Genomic DNA, 15,168 nt, shown 5'->3' with positions numbered 1-15,168 from the left:
CAGGGGCATGTAGCCCCAGGCTGAGCAGAATGCAGATGGAGCTATGGGGCTGGGGTGGGAGGGGAGAGACTCTGGTTGAGGAGTCTGTGCTAGGCTATAGGAAATGGAAGTTAAGCTGGCAATTGGGATGTGTGGCAGAATGTTATGGATTGTAGTCAGGGGATGCCAGGGCATGAGCTAAGAACAGCCTTCTTGGGGGGGCAGCACAGCATAAAACGATTGCTGCAGTTATACAGGGTTGCCAGATTTTTTTGTTTTGTTTTGTTTTTCTGGCAGTATAGATGTGTCAGTAAAAAAGTCTGGCTGTCAGTAAAAAGTTTGCAGATTGTCATTAAAAATGTATTGAGTTGATAAGCTTATTTTCTATCTAGTCCTACTACTAATCCTGCCATCTGGATATTATTAATTGCTAATAGCATTTGAATAGTTGCTAATTTATTAACTTTAAGATCATTTCTGTCCACCCCTTCCAATATAGATTTAAAAAAAATGGGCCATTGGTGATGTTATCAGGAGAAGGCAGAGTCAACAATATCTCAAACAAATTTCATTACATCTCATCCTGTTTAAGGAGCTAAAGTTCCTGATGGTTCTGATTACTCTTTAGAAGTGAGATCCTCAGTTATGGTCCAGTTGCCAGCAAAACTGTCTTCTTTGAATAGTCTTAGCAAATAGGGCTTTGCATTCCAAGAAAGAGCAGGTGGCTCATGAATGCTGAGAAGGCGGGGTGGATGGAGCATTCCACAGGAGCATGGTGGGGTCCCCAGTGTGCTCAGCAGCAGACCCAGGCATGGACCAGAAGCACTTCCAGTCCACTTCTGGGTCTGCCAGGAATGTGCAGGGGGGCTCCCTCACACCCCTCTGGTTCAGTGACTGGTGCCTCATGGGTCTGGGGGGTGCACCCTGGGCCCCCCTGTGGCTGATCGCTGAGCTGGAGCGGTGCATTGGGGAGGGGTGTGTGATCAGCGGGGGACCCTGAAGGGGACTGGAAGTACTTCCAGGTTCACTGCCAAGCATGTGGGGGGGGGGGGCACTCCTGTGGGATGCTCCATCCATCCCACCATCACAACATTCACAAGCCATGCCTGGTGCCTTGAGGTATGTAGAAACAACATTTCAAGTTGTGTCTATGGATGAATTGTTGATTCTCCAAATTGGCATCAAGTATTCAGATTCAGATTCAGCCAAATCGAGTCAGGACGGTGAACTGAATCAATGAATCAAATCACTGCTTCCGATTCAGGCCAAATCCGAATACAAATTGAATACAGCCCATTTCGCACACCCCTACTAATAACATCAAATAACTGTGATGCAGAGGCATAGTTTTTACTGAATAACTCTTTTCATATAGAAAAAATATTTTGTGTTGAATTTATGAAAATGTTGTATACTGATAAGGTCATACTCATAGTAGGTCATATTATGACCCTCAGTACTGTGTTGTTAAGCACTTAATCACACATCTTTCCTCATATAAAAAGATAAGAACTTTCATCCTAGGAAATGATTGATTAAAAATATTATTAGGATATATCATTAAGAATATTTAACCTTTAATAAAAAAATCCAAATAAAATTAAGTGTTGTGGCAGATAAGAAAGAAATTCATATTCTCCCATAACATAGTATTCCCACATCACATAGTTCTGAGCTATGAGAAAGATAATTGTTTCATATGTATTTTATATTGATTTTATCTTATAATATTCATAGGAATTTAAGAAATATAATTTGCATGCAAAATATGATTTATTTTAAGTCATTTCTTTAGGGTAAAAAAATAAACAGTTACAAATAAAGTATTATACTCATGGATTTATAAGCTGATGAGGTGTACATATATTCTATAGCTCCTTTAAGAATAATTTTGTGTTTCCTAATGAAAATATGATCATAGGTCAAAATCAAGTTTATTTGAATAAAATATGCATAGTTAAAAATACATACAAATGTTTCAGTTACAGGATGAATAGGTTCACTGTTGTCCACTATTAATTAACAGTAATATTATTGCTGTTGTTTATTAAAGCTGTTTTTTTAAAAGCCACTTATTTATCTTGCTTCTGAATGTTGCTTGCTGTAGTAGTAGCAGTTTATTTTAGGCTTTTGCTGAAACAATACAATAAAATGAGCAATAAAATGAGCAATAAAATACATACAATAACATAACTTTGCAATGCACAATTTTTATTAAAAGCGCACAAGAATATTATCCATTTCACAAGTGAACACAACATTTAAAAAGAACACAGTGTATGATGATATAAAAGAAAAAAATAACATGAAGTATTAAACATAACCCCCCCCCCCCAAAAAAAAAACCCCAAACAAACATGATAATTCTTTTGATTTTGGCCCTTACTCTTTGTTCAAGGAATGCAAAAATATCAGTGCAATATAGGATAGGCTCTAAAGTTTTAGAAAGGAGCTAGATTGTTTTATTTTCTCCATTAACCCTCTTTTTAAAATTGCCCATTAATGGAAAGGTCTATATTCCTCTTATTTCTTCAAGAGAAAAACAAGATTAAATATGATTTGATTCATTTATCTCATTCTTCCCTCAAAAACATATTCTGTCCAAATATGAGGTCTGACACAACCTGCCCATGACAACTGCAGATCTCATATAAGAGTAAGTCTCAATTTAATAATGGCCTGTCATTGTTTGTAGCTTTGCACCACAGATAGGTGGGTTTCTATGCCAAAGGATCATTTTATTACTCTTAAAAAGGTGGATATTTGAGACAGTCTCACTGTCAGCATATCTGTTCGCATGGTGGTATCTTTGTTTTTTAAATTGATGTCTTCTTTAAAGTATAGATGAAGTATTAGAGAAGTGGCACTCAGTATGTTTCCTAAGCCAATTGTCTGGAGGAGAATATAGATGTTATTTAACCCTTCAAACTGGGGTTTATTTAGTAAAAGAGAGGTTTCTGAAATGCACTTCTTGGTCATCTGGTAAGCATATAAGATCTAATTTTTATTCAGTAATTTGGAGTTCTTAATTGAGCTAAAGTGCTCACATTTATCAGTCTGGTTTCAAAGCACATGAGCACCTGCCCTCTGCCCCTCATAGAATTAGAGATAAAAGCTGCCTTAAAGAAAAATGTTCCTCTGCCTGTCTTATTGTAAAAAGATCAAACTTTCCCCAGTTTGTTTCACTTTCAATCTACTAGATACAAAAAATCATGAACTAAATATAGACATTGGATTTATGGCACATTATAATATGTCTGCCATCTGATAACCCCAGGTAACCTGTCTGCATTTTACCAGGTACATTCTTCTATCACCAGCTCAACATTCCCTCTTTCCCCACTACCTGTCTCACACCTATTGTCTCCTATCCCTCTGATCCCTACTACCATGCATTTAGATTTTCCAAGATCTGTATTTTGCATATTGGCGTCTGTTCTACCCAGGAGAGCACACAATTCACCAGCAGATTCTCTCTCTGCCTGAGAAGGGTGTTTGCGCTCAAAAGCTTGAAAACGATTTTGTTGGTCTAATAAAAGATATCATATCTTTCCAAAGAACTTTTTGTCTCCCAAATACTCTAAGGTATTTAAAAGAAGACACCGCCTCTAGTTTTTTTCCTGTAAAAACAAAACTCATGTCTTCCTTTCATTTCCAAAAACCAGTGCCTTAGATTTGGCTATGTTGATTTCCAAGCTATTTGAAGTTCAATACTGCTGAAAAGCATCTAGTAATAGTAATCTTTGGAGGTTATTTGGGATGTGACATTATTAATGTGTCATCTGCATAAAGCAAGATATGGATAGGGTCGTTCAAAATCATGGGTGCATGGAATTGATTCCCTGTTAGCCTTCAAGAATAAATTAAAAATCGGTGGAGCAAGCAAACATCCTTGTTGTAACCCTGTCTTAGTTGGAAAACTATTGGACAGGGCACTGCCAATCTTGTAGCACATATTCAATGCTGTATTTGAATAGTAAGAAACAATTAATTGTAGGAAAGCATTATCCATTCATGTAACTACCAGTTTCTTTCATAATTTGACATTTGTCTATGGAATCAAATGCCCCTCTTCAGATCTATAAAGGCTACATACAAATGTTTTGGGGGTTTTTTGTTTTACATATTTAGATGCTAAATACTGCAACACCAAGCAATGGTCTTTACAGGAATAGCCTTTTTCTAAAACTACCTGCTTATGTCCCAAATATTATTTTCAGCAATCCATGTCTAAAAATAAAAAAAAAGTAAATGTTTCTCATGTATTTTGTCAGGAGTACACAGAAGACTCATGGGTTAATATGACACAGGATGTCTCTTATAACCTAAAATGGTGACTATTATATTTTCATTACACTGCTTTGGGTAACTGCCTTTTAAATAATTTTCTTAAAATTTTTGGTGAGAATTGGACATTACAGGTCAATCTATTCCTTGCAGATTGATGAGGGAAGAAAATCAAGGCCAAGGGACTTTCCCTTTCTCAGAATAGATATATAATCTAACTTGAGATTCATAGGTCAGATTGTGATATTTGTAGCTTAACAGCTGAAATTTCCTTTAGTGAGAAGTACCTATTTACTTTGCCATGTACAAGTAGGTTGTTAGACTTATTTTTTTTTAAAACAAGACCCTGCCACCACCCATGTATTGTTAGGAATATATGCATCAGGATATAAGCTATTTTTTGCCCCTTTGGGTAGAGTTTGGCAAAATTTTTGCTTTTAATTATTTACCCCATGGCTACCAGTTTTTCCTATAATCTCATTTGATGTTATTTCTTTTTCTTGTCTATTAACTATTTTGTACTGTTTTTTTAATCTTCTTGATATACAGGGATATAACACAGCCATTTTCAGACTTGTATTAATTCAAGGCATCTATTAAAACATATTTAACTTTAGAGCATTTCCTCATTAAACCAGGGGTTATAGTATTGACATCACCAATTCCCAGAAAAGATATTCTTTTTTATATGGGTATCTTCCAACTGTTGTACAACTAATTTATATTGGGTAATTGATTCTTAGGGAGCATTGCCTTGAAAATGTGTCTTTGAATAGAGCAACACTTTTATACCATAATTCATTCTTCAACTGAATTCTCCTTTCATTGACAGATTAATTCTCCTTTCATCTTATTTGGGAGCTAGTTGTAAAATTTGGGGGAAAGGTTCCCCATAATATTCTAATGGAATTTTCAGAGAAAGAGGGAAGTGGTCACTTTCTACATCATTTTCAAATGATTTATTTCAAACAACATAGAATCATAGAATTATAGAAAATTAGAGTTGAAAGGAACTTCAAGAGGTCACCCACTTCAACCCACCATCCCCAACTAGATCATCCCAGTCAAGGTTTGTCTGTCCTGGTTGTAAAACCTCCACAACCTATATGGGTAATCTGTTCCAGTTTTTTACTACTCTCCTTATGAAAAAGCTTTCATAATATCTAACCTAAACTTCCCTTGTTGCAACTTGAAAGTATTGTCCCTTGATCTGTCATCTAACACGACTGGGAGCAATCTAGCTCCATCCTTTTTGTAATCACTGTAGGTGGGCATGCCTGGTAGGCTCCAATCCCTGCCCGTGTCCTCATTTTCACTCTCCTGCCATACCGTGATGTTAAAGAAAAATAAACAAGAAGCGGGGGTGGGGTGAGTAATCAGCAAGGATCCTGGTTTTCACTGATAGGTAAAAAAAAATATCCCCAATTTTCAGATGTAAAAAAGTAAACCAAGATCCACATTTTTCTGTGATTAAAATGAAATACCACAAATATATAGGTATAGATATAGATAGAGGTGTTTCATTTTAATCATGGGAAAATGTGGATTTTGGGTTACTTTTTTTACATCTGAAAATTGGCGATTTTTTATCAGAAAAAACCCAAGATCCCTGGTTATCACCAGGAGCACTTGTACATGTGACATAAGTTGAGTCCCCTAAATTGAAATGGTGTGTTTTTAATTCTGATGATTAAAAACCCATTGTTTCAATTTAGGGGCTTCCATCATGGTTACAACAAGGGGCCTAATCCTTTATTTACTTATTTTTGCAGAGGCTTACCATAGCCAGGGGGTGAGCTGCTGGCAGGGTGAGTGGTCCTTGAACTGCAGGAGGCCCTAGTCCTTCCCTCCTCAGTGGAAGGCCCCCCCATCCCCCCAGGGCCACCTGGATAGGCTGCTAGTAGGCTGGATGCTGCCCCAGCTTGGGCTCAGGGAACAGTTGGATCAGGCCTGGTGCTGTCTCTGAGCTGGGGCAGCACCCACCCGCTAACCCACCCCTCTGGGTCACTCTGGGGGGCACTGCTGCCATGGAGGGGAGGGGAAGGGAGGGGCACACTGCAGCTCCAGGGGATGCTCAGGCTGCTAGTAGCTCATCCCCTGGCTGTGGAAGACTTGGGCAAGCCCTACCCAAAAAAAAAAAAAAAAAGGATCAGGCCTGCCTTCAGTCCACATGTCCCATGGCAGGGGGATTGAGCTGTCAAGAGGCTGAAACATTACAAATATCTGTGTTTCAAACTAAACTACATGTGGATGTGGTTTAGTTTGCAATGTAACAAATTAATTTAAATTGTAAAAAAAACCATGTATACAGTGTAACACAAACCGCAAAAAGAGACACTTTTCATCACGTGTACAAGTGTCCTAAGTATCTAACATATACATTCTTAAAAGCATGGCTCACAGTGGAGTATCTGGATGAGCCTTTCAAGGATTAAATTCTGCTACATAATATTATTTTCCAATAGTTGAAGAGAGATTACAAATCTTTTTTAATTAAAAACTATGCAACGCTCTGTTTCATATTGAAGAAGTTATCTTATGTGGATTAAAGTCACTCTCTTAGACTTTTATTTCTGTTTCTAGTAGAGCTATGTTTAGTGAAAATAGAGAAGGAAGTTTTCCATTGGTCAGATACTGAGTTTGTCACTCTGTCAAGTATAATAAAATCCTCACAGTTCAGGGTTCTGGTGTTATTAAGCTGTCCCTTGAAATGTCATTTATTATCAGTTTTCCAACAATTGTCCTAAATAAAATATCGTGCCTCTAGATGTGATTGCAAGAGCCCTCCTTTCTAAAACCTATAACCTGACCTAGGGATACCCAGGTAATATACAGGTATTGCAAGAAACAAATAAAATAGAAAATTCATGATAAAATACACAATAAAGTAAATAGAATGAACTAAATAAAACAATAAAAATAGGATAAAATAAGCTAAAAGATATGTCATTAATACTTAGACTGGAAAAAATCAAACATATCAAAGTACATACATTTCAGATTTACTGAGTGGGTACTGACCTTTAGCTGCTGCCTAGGGCAGCAGCAGTCTATGTAGGGGGAAGGATCCAGTTCACGCAGGTAAAGAAAGTTCCTCTGATGGAGTATCAGTCAAACTCCTCTTTCTGCAGAGAAACTCTGGTTCTAGAGCCCTCTGAATATTGCTAAGAAATTCAAAGCAAACATAGCCAGAGCTAGAAACCAAATGTTAGGTTCTATACCTAATGATGGTAATTCCCAATGTTTCAAGGCTAGGTCATTCACCTCACTTTGCCTTTCCATTCTAGTAAAAAGCATAGCTAATATTGCTTTGCACTTACACCATGGTTTTTTTTCATCTGTACATTTCTATGTCCTTCAGAAATTATGTTAAAACATCATTAACTTACTTTTAATTTGACATTGTAAGAAATTTGTCATAGCCATTTTGTTATCATAGGAAAAGTGTCTATCATCTTCATAAAACAGTTAAAATCTGTATCTGATCTTGAAAATTAAGCTGTGAATTTTAGGCCTGTTCCAGTGTCCACTGAAATTTAAGGAAAAATCTCATTGGCTTCAGTAGCCATTCACACAAAAAATATTTACCTTTGAAATATTAATTTCATATTTGTTTTATTTACATTCCTGCTCTGAAAATTCTCTTGCACCATTCAGTGTAATAGATCTCTCTCTCTCTCTCTCTTTCTCTGTGTATGTGTGTGTAGAAATAAAACAGCTTTTAAAAAATGAAATGTGAAGGGAATCATGATCTCTGGTAACAAAACTGTCATATCATATCAAATGCAATAGAATTAGAAATGTGTAATTAATATATGTTCTACCTGAGACTGTCCCCACATTTTCCTTTCATTCAGTCAGGTATCATGTAAAGAAACAATACTTTGGGATTAAATTAGGCACAATTATAAAAAAGTTAAATTTCCTCAATTTTTTAAAGTTCATCTTATACACACACACACACACACACACACACACACACACACACACACATGCATGTTAGCCATATAGATAGATAGATAGATAGATAGATAGATAGATAGATAGATAGATAGATCTAACTATCTATATGGCTAATCAGTACTCAGGATAAGGGAGTATGGCTAGGTACTTCTCTCTCTCTCTCTCTCGCCCTCTCTCTCTATATGTATATATATATATATATATATATCATTTAAATTATTTCATAGAAAGGGATGCTATCAACATTAAATACTTTGCAACTACTTAACAATTGTAATAATCATTTTCAGTGCTTCAAAGGTCTGATCCAGGGGGCATGAGGTCAATGGAAAGAGTCCATTATTTCAGTGAAATATTGAATTAGGTCCTAGTTATAATTATGACTAATGCAAAATGCAAAAAAATATAAATAGTATCAAGAGGCATGAGCAGAAATGAGATATCTCTTTATTGTAGGGGATTGCTTGGTGTACTAGATTATGGAATTGGACTCTTCCGCATTATCTTTGGCCATGGAAAACAGTAGTCAATCCTCTCCGCTAACAAAAAGAAAAAGAAGAATATGAAAATTTGTGTCTCACATTTGTCTCTCAAATACAAAACCTTGGAACTTTAATATAGTTTTTATTTTAGTTAGCTAAGATTTTTTTTTAAATGATGGAATATGAGTAAAAAAAATGAAGTATGTTTATCTTTCTGGGTGATAGCCATTTTGACAACAGGAATTAATAGCAGCAGAAATTACTGTTTTGACCTTAGAATATCATATTTTCATGAAACTTAAATAGAACATATATTCCTAGAAGTTAGATTTTATTTGGAGGAAAATCATCCTGATTCCTGAAAGTATTTTCCAACATTTCATTTAGTTAGTAGCATTTAAAGTCAGGAAATGTGAGAGAAAAACATATTTGTTCAATCAATTGTAAAATATAATCCTAATTAAAAATGTGATTTCAAATAAAAATACACAGGGAAAGGACTCTTATGAATGACTCTCTGTACAAAGAATATAGAAAACACACTACTGAGTATTATGTGATGATGATGGTTCAAAATTGTCCTGGAAATATAGGGTATTTATACACATGCCTTTTTCCAAGTGATACGCCAGAGATCCACTGCTTCAGAGTAGACTCAATTAATCAAGTCTGCTCTACATGTGAGCTGAGGTGAACTGTGCTGTGTCATGTGCAGTTGTATAAGGGGTGAAATGTGTGTCAGCATGAAGAAAACAGCGGCGGTAAGCTTTTGAACTAAAGCACCTCCAATGTGTTTTAGTTCAAAAGCACACTGCCACCATTTTCTCAGCATTGAAGTGCATTTTACCGCTTATACAAGTGCAAGGAGTACAGCTCTGCACTCTTTTTAAAGTGCAGGCTGCTATGGTGCTTGCATATGTAAAAATGCCCATAAAGTTTACACAGCCTAACCCAAGGTAATAAAAACCTATGTAATTCCTTGCTGAGGTTCCTAATGCATGAGGAAATACCTCATTGCTAACTTTGTGTGTTTTGGAGTATGTAAATTTAAAAAAATGCCTAGGGAATGCAATGAGTGAAGTCTGGCTCCGATTCTGCAAAATTATATTTGAAGGGTTTCTTGTATCCTGACCTCCAATTCCACGAACCTGCAGAAAAAATAGTAGAATGTGGCCCTAAATAAGGTAGGATAGGCCAGGTGGTAACTGGCATAGAAAGATATGAGCTTTTATGGACAACAGCCTATGTTATCAGCAGGGATCTTGGTTTTGTCTGATTTTAACAAATCCCCAATTTTCAGTTAAAAAAGTAACCCCAAATCCACATTTTTCCATGATTAAAATGAAACATCACTATATATATATCACTATATCTATCTATATATATCCATCTCTCTCTCTCTCTCTCTATATATATATAGTGATGTTTCATTTTAATCATGGAAAAATGTGGATTTGGGGTTACTTTTTTAACTGAAAATTGGGGATTTGTTAAAATCAGACAAAACCAGGATGCCTGGTTATTAAGTACTATGAATGGCATTCATATTCCATTCATAGCATTTGATGACGTTGGTTGTTGCCTATGAAAACTCATGCCAATCTATACCAATTAGTCTCTAATATACCCTGCTACCTCACCTTCTGCTTGACTTCAGACTAACATGTCTAAACACTTCTTTGTCATTGTAATAGCAAGGCAGAAAGTAGGGCAGGTCAAGTTATAATGGATTCTGTGTTGCTACCAGGAATATGCCATTTTGTAGCAACCTCTTTCAAGATATCGTATTTGATAACATAACTGTCTATTTCTAGCTAGTGTCAGTGGTTGAATTTCACTTTTGAAGAATTTTTATTCCTTTTTCTTTTTGCTGCAGTCTCATTAACCTAAGCTATTGTTTGTTTCAACCATGTAATGGTTTAGCTGAAGAGCACCAAAGCCACTGCCTATGGTATGAGTTATGAGGAGTGCACAGCAGGTTTAACAAAAGTGTACAAGCAGGCTTATCAAGTGCACAGCACGCTTAACAAAACAATGTTAACAGAATAATTTAACATCTATTTTTTCCCCTTCTACATCTCTATGGTTGCATCTACACGAGATGCTACTGCACAGTTGTTATTGTGCATTTATTTAGTATTTGTATACACAAGTGCTTTTATAAATAAGTACTAAATAAATGCACAGTAACCCAAGTTACTGCTCAGTAGCACTGGCATTTTTTTTTTTTTTTGTGATGATAGTGTGCAGTAGCCTAATGCTACTGAACAACAGTGTCACATCACAGTTTTTGCCGTGTGACAGTACTGAGCAGTAGTATCAGGCAACTGCATAGTCAGTGTCTAGTGTAGACATACCCTATGAGGTGTACATGAGCACTAAAAACAGAATCCCTCCACTCTAAACTAAACCAGCAGGTCATCCAGGCATGAATATGTAGCTACCTTTTTCATTCTACATGGGCCTGCTATTAAATGGAGGCAACCCTGAGGATGCTTGGCTAGTAGTGCAGTCAACATTTACTTTGCAACAGCTTAGTTTCAAATGGACACACAGACTAAAAGTACATGTAAGCTACACCTTTGGCTCCTGATCATCCTGGAAGACTAATAGTAGTTTTTCTAAAGAGGTCCCAAGGTCTGTATAATGCACAATGGAAATTCTCTTCTCCTTGGCCATATCTAGATGAGACACTGGTCGCACAGTAGGCCAAAACTACTGCACACACAGTAGGGTCATATGGAAAAAAATGTGATGTGATGTTACTGTGCATTAGTCTCAGGCTACTGTGCAGTCAGCATCACAAAAAAGGTGTTAATTGGCACTATTGTGCAGTTATCTGAGTTATTGCACAGTCATTTAGTACTTGTTACTGCTCAGTCATTAAGTACTTACAAACAACTGCACAGTCAGTGTCTTGTGTAGACACAGACCCTGAAACTAATTAATGCAAAAGGTGGATGGGCTCTCCTCCTCATCACTGCTGTTTGGAAACTGTTTTGTCTGAAGGGTAGGAAGACATTGGATAATAAAAGTAGATGCATTAATGGATTGTCATGACTCATACAGGGTGGAATAAAATTACACTTAGGCAACTACGTTTACTTAAGATGGAATAGTGTCTCGTTCTTCCAAAGTACTTCTTATGTAGTTTTCAGCCTTTCTTTGCACCAGGCAATCCTTATTCATTTTACCAAAGAGTAAATAGCTCCTTGATTAAGGATGGCAGATTCTGACACATTGATTTTTTGTATGGAATACAAATAAGTTATTTAATGTTCCATTTTGTGCAGCCTAAATGAAAAAGAACATTTAAAAATTAAAAAATATCACCTTTCACTAAGAATGCCTATAAATGTCAAAGCAGCAGTTCATATGTACTGAGTCAGAATGCACGGTGTTCCCCCTCTGAGTTCCCACTGCTTTATTTAGGTTCAGACAAGTTTTCTGGACAAGAATAAAAAACAAGTAGCAGTATTAAAACCCTCTTTGTAGTTAAATCATTTAGATAGACTATTTACTGAAATTGTAGGGCTAAAACAATTTCTGTCTAATGTACTGGATGTACTGGATGTACTGCCACATATAAATTCAGCATAATTAACCCTTTTGCAATATAATATACATGCATATGAGCTTAAAAAAAAAACAGAATGGTTTGAATTCTGATCAGCTTATCTATGTCTGATTTTTTAAAACTAGGTAAACAGGTTTTTTTGGTGCTCTAAATAAAATAAGATAAGGTGATAAGGTGTAAATTTGGATTTCAGTGAATAAATATTCAAAGAACTCATCAGTGTAATTAATACTGATGTGTTTGTTACTCACATTGACAGAAAATGCACTAATCAAGCAGACATAGAGACTAAACTGTGTACTCAAAGTCAAAGGCACTCAAAAGCAGTGTGGTCATATTATGGGTTGGATTTTAAGGGAATGTTGAACAGGATGTACATGGTACAGAAGCTCTTGTTTTGTGGATAAACTGTTTCTGCTTTAGGTGCTGTAAACCTAGAAACTTTTTATATATAATTTAGATAATACTATTAAAATCCATGTAAATTCATTTCAGAAGTGTATCTGGCCTGGATTTTATTTTTTTATTTTTTAGTCCCTTGGGTCTGTATGTTTCCATATGCAGGATCAGGGCATAAATCAATTTCACAGAACCATAACAAAACATCTAAATTAATATATAAAGCCATATAAATTAAACATGTGCTAAAAGAAACTTGAAGCACGAATTACCAATGACTACCTCTCTCTCTCTCTCTTGTTTACTTTGTTCTACTTCATTCTCTGCTCTGTGGAACAGGGTAAAGTTAGAACTGAAAACTCTAAAGACCTACTTTAAAGCCCCTGGAAGGAATTTGTTCCTGACTTTACAAACTGGTTTATAAATTACCAGTTCAATAAGATACTGAAGACTTTAGATGATAAAGTATAAATTGGAGGCTTAATATTTGTTTCTTCTTGAGTGCATCTACATGAGATGCTGTATTGTGAAGTAGCATAGTTTACTGGGCAGTAAGCATGCATGTCTACACATGGACATGCTTGTGTTACAGCAAACCTCACTAATTGTGAGTAAATTTGCTATTTGCAATGCAAATAGCAAGTTTACTTGTGATTACTAACTGTGCAATAGCGCTTATGTGGACACCTGACCAGGGGGAGGAGATTGCTTCCTGCCTCCGGGAGCTGCTGTTGGGGTGGGCTCTGCCACTGGAGTCTGGGCAAGGACTATGCCCCCCTGCTCTGGCCCTCCCAAGTCTTCCCTCTCAGAGATCACGATTTGGCAGTGGGGGCTGGGAGATTCTTATCTCTCAGACCCCACTTAGCCACCGCGATCAAGGTATGGGAGGCTGGAAGATCCTTATCTCCCAGCACTGGGTTCATGATCATGGGATCAGTGCTGGGAGCTCCTTATAAGGTAAGTAATTTCCCAGCACTGGCCCCATGATTGCAGAGCTGGCACTGTAAGATAAGGATCTCCCAGTGCTGGCCCCATGACCATGGAGCCAGTGCTGGGAGCTCCCTGCTGGTGGGGGAGATTGATTATCCCTTGATTATGGAGCTGAACAGGATACAAGCTCTCCAGCTGCCACCCCAATGATCACAGTGGGGGCTGGGAGCTGTCCCAGTCAAGGGTAGGTGCCAGCCCTGCACTCTGATTGGGCAATTGAGATGCAGGGCTTGGAAAGAACTGCAGGTGTGGGGCAGGTTCCAGTCCCCTGCCCAATACACTGTGAGTAACCTGCTTCCAGATCTAATGTACATGTAGTTACAGTCCTTGTTGCCCAAATAAATGCTTCCTATTTCTCACCTAGAAGAACTTTTTTTTCCTTTATTTTCATTACTATTCTCACTATGACATATCTCTTCCATATACCGTTCCTCTTCTGCCAAAGTCTGACATTCTGTCAGCATTACATAAGATAATTCTCTGCTGTCCAATTTCTGTAATGGTCCTGTAATATATAGTCCATCTGCGAACATTGATCTGGAATGATAGATAGGTCCATTGAAAATGTCTGCAGTTTACTACTTGCTGGGATCACCTCTTGTCTATTTATGAGTGCAGTACTTTCTGTACTTGCATAAATCCACCAAAATATATATTTATTTTTCCTTAATTGTATAATTATTTTTCTTTGGAATAGCTGTCCTTCACTTCCATCTGCTTATCAACATTTTTAATATCTCTGTCTTTGTTTTCAAGTTATTGAAATTTTTTTTTTAAAAAAAGAGAATGCACTTAGACAGAAGTATATTGCCTATTTTTCCCTATTAATGATATAAAATATCTGGTTGTTTCCCAATGTAATCTCCTATTTTCAAAGTATAAAACTGATTACAGTTACTTCCCATATGAAGGTAGGTAAGTTGTCAAAAAATAAGAAATACTTTCCAACTTACTGGACACATTTACACATGTGCTGGACTTAAACAAGCACCAAATGACTGCAGACTAACTGGTGAAACACCACTAATATATATATATGTGTGTGTGTGTGTGTGTGTGTGTGTGTGTGTGTGTGTGTGTGTGTGTGTGTGGTTTTTCATTTTAACCACAGAAAAATGTGACTGTTTGATTACTTTTTAAGTCCAAAAATTGAGGATTTATGTTTTATCATAGATCAATTAAGCAGAATCCATACCATATGCTCAATGCTGCTCTAGAGAGTGGTTGGGCCAGGAACAAGAAGTGGCATCAGAAACCTATCGTTTTTCTACTTTCATTGACACTTTCCTGAATACCCATTAGCACCCAAGAAGCTGAGTGGAAGGGGAAGCATTTTTTTTTTTTTTAATTAAAACAGAGTCAAGAGCCAGACTTAAGGCACTGTGGAGAAATGCTAGGCAAGAAATACACGCTTTTTATTGCTTCTGGTAATTAGGCTAACTCAGGTGTGATTTCTATGATTAAAATGAAACACTGCATATAGTGGCATAT

General features: G+C 36.8%; 1 long non-coding RNA gene across 1 annotated transcript in view; it reads left to right on the top strand.

Annotated features, from left to right (window-relative positions):
• Positions 1-15,168, top strand: part of LOC109282886 (uncharacterized) — a 135,672-nt gene that overhangs the window by 91,866 nt on the left and 28,638 nt on the right. The window lies entirely within an intron of this gene.

Source organism: Alligator mississippiensis, chromosome 1 (assembly GCF_030867095.1).
Source record: "Alligator mississippiensis isolate rAllMis1 chromosome 1, rAllMis1, whole genome shotgun sequence".
NCBI classification, from domain to species: Eukaryota; Metazoa; Chordata; order Crocodylia; family Alligatoridae; genus Alligator; species Alligator mississippiensis.
Note: the sequence above shows the minus strand (reverse complement) of the source record. Positions and strands in the feature narration are given on the sequence as shown.